A 5,789-nucleotide genomic window follows, 5' to 3' on the forward strand; every position below is an offset into this window, starting at 1 on the left:
AAATCATTACTGTGTTAAAAGAAATTTTCAGAAGAATATGTGATTTATGATTCTGCCTATATAAACTTTCAAATCAGGCAAAACAAATAAAATGGTCATTTAGAGATATGTGTATGGATGCATGGCAAAGGTAGAAAGAAAAGCAAGGCGCTGATTAACTCATGATTCAGTTATTGGTTATGTTTGGTGAATGGAAGTGCACTGCTCAAGGAGGTGCATAGAGGGATTCAAAGACATTAGTCATGCTGTAATTTTTAGGCTTAGAATCTGATACACTGTGTTTGCTTTTAACAATTCACAGAGGAGTGTTAAATACACTCCTCTGAATGATGTGTTACACAATTAAAAAGTAGAGGTTAAAGAAGACTATCCCTTCATTGCTTTTACTCCTTGTCCTTCCAATTCATTTTGCAAAGCATCACATTCTGGCTCATGATTCCCACTATTTTCCTGAAACTGTTGCCACTGGGATGACCAATAACTTTCTAATTAGTAGATGCAAATATATCTCACTTGAATAAGAAATCACCCTTTCTTGCAACATTCTCTTCTATTAGTGTCTCTGGAAAGCCACTCTCCCATTTCTTGTCTGCATTTAAAGAAAAAAGAAGTAAAAAGTCACTTCTGAAGGTTAAATTAACTTTAAGCCCTAAAAAAATTATTTGCCATATTTTGCAAATTGTATTTGAGTAGCAAATATTTATTAAGCACACACTATATACAGAGCATGGAAAATTCAGAAAACAATCTCCATTCTCAGATCTGTTCTTTGGCCCATCACGTATGGTATTAGTATGTTGTTGCATTGCTATAGAGAAATACCTGAGACTGGATAATTTATAAAGAAAATAAGTTTAATTGGCTCATGGTTCTGCAGGCTTTACAGGAAGCATGGTGCTGGCATCTGCTGGGCTTTTGGTCAAGCCTGAGGGCATTTTCAATCATGGTGGAAGGTGAAGAGGAAACAGGTACATCACATGGTGTGAGCAGGAGCCAGAAAGAGAGCACACATGAGAGAGAGAGAGAGAGAGACAGACAGAGAGAGAGAGACAGACAGTGAGAAGGTACCACACACTTTTCAATGACCACATCTCTCAAGAACTCACTTGCTATAGTGAAGACTGCACCAAGACATTAGGTATATGCTCCCATGATCCAAACACCTCCCACCAGGCTCCACCTCCAGCATTGAGGATTACAATTCAACATGATATTTGGCCAGGGAAAAATATCCAAAGTATATCAAGTATTATTTAGCAAAAATTAACAGTAGTCATATTATAAAGGCAATTGAATGTGATATAGGAGTTAAAGAGAAACTACTAGGGCAGATAATGAGAGTATGGGAATCCTAGGTAAGGTTTTCCTTTTTAATGAAAAGCAGCCCCCAAATCATTTTCTAACAAAGAACAGCCTGTAAAATTGAGCTGCAGACATAGACAAGCAAGCTGGAAGCCTGCACCCATGAATGCTGGCAGAAAAAAGCTACCTGGGACTAGACATGTTCACAATGGCTTCCTTCCCTTTGTCAGCTATGTGCACGGTAAGAGCAGACAAGATGGTGAAAAGGCCATTTGCATAATAAGATTAGTGCAGGGTGACTAGCCTTCCCCGAACACTATGTAAACACCACATCACACTTGGTCGAACCAATCTGTGGGTTCTACATAAATCAGAAACTGCCTCCTCAAGCCTGCCTATAAAATCTGCTGTGGTCCACCCAGGCCACCTTTTCCCTTTTGGATGCCTCGCTCTCACAAGAGAGAGAAAGCGCTGCTCTCCCCTCTCTTTTCTTCTACCTATTTAACTTTTTGCTCCTTAACCCACTCCATGAATGTGTGTCCATATCCTTAATCTCAGTGCGCGAGACAATGAACCCCAGGTATTTACCCCAGACAACAATGCCACTTCAAATGTATCACTTTTAATGTGAAAATTACTATTGTGTTTGCATAATACAGTTTTGAGTTTCAAATTAGCAAGCATTCAAAATTAAGTTTTCCCTAAATGGGTAAACACCTAATCTCTTTTCTGAGGCCTACTAGATTTATATTTTGGTTTTTATAAATATGTATGGGAAGTTTATATTAAAGATTTTGTAATTGTTGATCCTTTCATTTAATTAAACATTTGAAAGAGTGCATTTTTTCCACATTCATAAGTGATCATACGGATTTCCTCAAATTTTCCAGAGAAGAAAAAATAACTATACTTGGGTGGAGCTAGAACATGGAATGGAAAGTTTCAGTCCAAAAGGCATTTTTTCCATCAAGTTATGAACATGTGAACATGGAATTATAATTGAAACCATTTTGTATACTTCACCATCAAATTCATACTGAAAATAATGTTTTACTATTGTAAGCAACAGATAATAGAAAACTCTCACTGGTCCACAGAATTTATTAAATGTCTGCAATGGCACCACTGCATTAACCATGCTGGAGTGGTCAATGAAGTCAATGGCATGATTTTAAGGATATTAGATATGTGCAGGGGAACTAAATAAAACCTGTAGGTAAATCAATGTCTTATAGTGAACCAAAAATTTTTGAGATGGTTTAATGCAATACAATTAAGTTTAGCTAGTGCCAGATTCTAGAGTTGGTAGATTAAAACAAAACTTGCCTTTAGCTTCCTATGCTTTTTCTTTTTTATGTTCACTTTCCAATGATAATTTAAATGAGCACTGAGCAGATCAAAACCAAATATCTGAAGAGCATGTAAGGTAGAAGAACCTACAGATAATTCATTTAACCCAAATCAGCCCAATTTACGGTGAACATAAACTAGAAGAGCTTTGAGACACTGATTTTGTGGAGTCCCTGCGCCCAGTGCTACTCTCTCTGTTTCAAGTTTAGCAAAAAAGTGGTTTACATTTGTCATGCCTACATGCTGTCGTCTTATTGACTTCTCAAACCACTGCACTAAAATTGTTCTTGAAAAGATTACTCCTAAATTCATTTTGAGTTTTCAGTTAACTTAATTGAGTTACCCGTAGTATTTGCATTACTGATCAAACACTCTTTGAAATTCTCTCTGCCTCTGGCTTCCCCTGATTTCCTTTTTAACTTCTAAGACAAATCCTTCTCAGTATTTTTTCCTGATTTCACTTTGCCTTTTCCTCCATTCCCGCAATTTCCCATTTTGTTCTTTTCCTACCTGTCCCACAAATGATGGCGTCCCAGGGCTCCCTCCTTAGGTCCCTTATAGTTTCACTATTTACATTCTTTATGGTAACCATCTACTTTTTAGTTTTAAATACCAGCAGTGGTACTCTGCTCCTCCTATTCGACAGACAGCCACACATCTTCTTGTGCAGTGCCAGCTGCATCCCTGAGTCACTATGGTTAAAGTGAAGGATGGAGTAAATGGTTTTGGCCGTATTGGGCACCTGGTCACCAGGGCTGCTTTTAATTCTGGCAAAGTAGATATTGTCACCATCAATGATTCCTTCATTGACCTCAACTACATTGTCTACATGTTCCAGTATGATTTCATCCATGGCAAGTTCCATGGCACTATCAAGGCTAAGAACAGGAAGTTTGTCATCAATGGAAACCCCATCGTTATCTTCCAAGAGTGAGATCCCATCCAAATCAAATGGGGTGATACTGGTGCTGATTATGTTGTGGAGTCCACCAGCATTTTCACTACCATGGAGAAAGATGGGGCTCTTGGGGTGGGGAGTCAAAAGAGTCATCATCTCTGCTCCCTTTGCTGATTCCCCCTGTTCATGATGGTCATAAAGCATGAGAATTGTAAAAGAAAATTAGCAATGCCACCTGTACCACCAACTGAATAGCCCCCTAGCCAAGGTCATCCAGGACAACCTTGGAAATCATGGAGGGACTCATGACCACACTCCTGGTCACTGTCACCTCACCCAGAAGACCATGGATGCCCCCTCTGGGAAACTGTGGTGTGATGGCCATGAGGCTCTCCAGAAAATCATCCCTACATCTACTGGTGCTGCTAAGGCTGTGGGCAAGGTCATCCCTCAGCTAAACAAGAAGCTCACTGGCATGGCCTTCCATGTCCCCACTGCCAACATGTTGGTATGAGACCTGACCTGCCATCTGGAGAAACCTGCCAAATATGATGACACCAAGAAGGTGGTGAAGCAGGCATCAGAGGGCCTCCTCAAAGACATCCTGGGCTATACTGAGCTCCACGTTGTCTCTTTAACAGTGACACCCATTCTTCCACCTTTGATGCTGAGGCTACCGTTGCCCTCAATGACTACTTTGTCAAGCTCATGTCCTGGTATTACAGTGCAGTTAGCTACAGCAACAGAGTAGTGGACTTCGCAGACCACATGGCCTCTGAGGAGTCAGAACCACAGACCATCAACACCAACAAGAGCACGAGAGGAAGAGAGAGGCCCTCAGCTGCTAGAGAGTTCCTGCCACACTCAGTCCCCCACCACACTGAGAATCTCACCTCCTCACAGTTTCCACGCAGACCCCCTGCAGAGGGAGGGACCCAGGTATCCCTACCTTGTCATGTGCCATCAATAAAGTCTCCTGTACTCAGCCAAAAATATTAAATAATGGATAAATAAATACATATGTACATAAAAAATAAATACCAGTAATCTTCTAGAGACTTCCAAATAGGAATTTCCTTTCAAAGCTGTATCTCTTTAAAGCTGCATCTCTAGCTCCTTAAAAGGCATCTCCACTTGGGTAGTGTATCAATCAGGGTCCAGTTAGGAGATAAAAACCACACCAGTAATTTAGATAGGAAAGTTTGAATGTACAGAATTAACTAACAAAAGATGATTAATTACTAAAATGAGGAAAAAGAGGGCTGTAGAGGTAAATAGTAAATGCCAAAAGCTACAACCTCTAGGGCTATATAACCGTGAAAAACTGAGTAACTAGGATTTTAAAAGAGCTGCCCTTTCCACCTCTCTCCGAGACTGAAGTCCAGATCTCTTGGGAGAAGATGCAGCTGTTAGAGGAACATGCAGTGGTAGAAAACTTGCCAGAAGGCACAAGGCTGGAGGTGGCCTGAGAGGGTTTCTGAGGTGAATGTCCATGGCCTTCCACATGCTGATTTACTGGCTGCCAGATCCAAAGAAGAGCCACACTGAAATAGGAAGGGAGGGCCCTTCTGCTGTTATGGCCTTGCAGTATCCCTCCAGGGCTCTCTGTTGATAAAACCTAACACTGAGCCAGCTAGCAAAGGAGAAATGTTTACAGGGTCTGGCCAGTATCTCAGAGCAAGAAGGGTGGATTTAGGGGCTCAGATGTGATAAACAGAACTGGCACAAATGGTCCACTTATACCTCCAATTCAACTTGCTAAAAATGAGCAAGTTGAGCAACTCATTTTCCTCTGGTTCTTCTCTTACTCAATGGTATCACCATCTCCCTAGCTGCACCAACTGGAAATCTGTAAGGCATCCTAGATACTTCACTTTTACTCAGATACATATGGTCAGTCACCAGCAAAGCCCAGCTATGAAAAGTATGCAGAGCCATGACAGAGGCATTGTCATTCCAGCTGGCTGTGGAGTTACTTAAGAGTTGACTTGATTCCACACAAACGGTGTCTCCCAAGGGCAGTCCCTATAGGTCCAGGACCCTTGTCTCTGTGGTAGAAATTGAGCTGTTACTCATGATTCTCTCCTTTTGCTCTGCAGTTTGGAGCCTTGGGGAAAATCTCTCATATGTTTTCTTCCTTGGAACTCTTTGGAAGTGGCCAATCAGACCTGATGATGAGAGATATGTATTTTTTTTTCTTTGCTGCTTCTGTTTTGTGTCACCCAGGCAAAAATTATGT

At 40.9% G+C, this 5,789-nt stretch overlaps 1 pseudogene; it reads left to right on the forward strand.

Annotated features, from left to right (window-relative positions):
• Window positions 1-3,346: 3,346 nt before the first annotated feature.
• LOC129458272 (glyceraldehyde-3-phosphate dehydrogenase-like) lies at window positions 3,347-4,549 on the forward strand (annotated as a pseudogene).
• Window positions 4,550-5,789: the final 1,240 nt, after the last annotated feature.

Source organism: Symphalangus syndactylus, chromosome 19 (genome assembly GCF_028878055.3).
Source record: "Symphalangus syndactylus isolate Jambi chromosome 19, NHGRI_mSymSyn1-v2.1_pri, whole genome shotgun sequence".
NCBI classification, from domain to species: Eukaryota; Metazoa; Chordata; class Mammalia; order Primates; family Hylobatidae; genus Symphalangus; species Symphalangus syndactylus.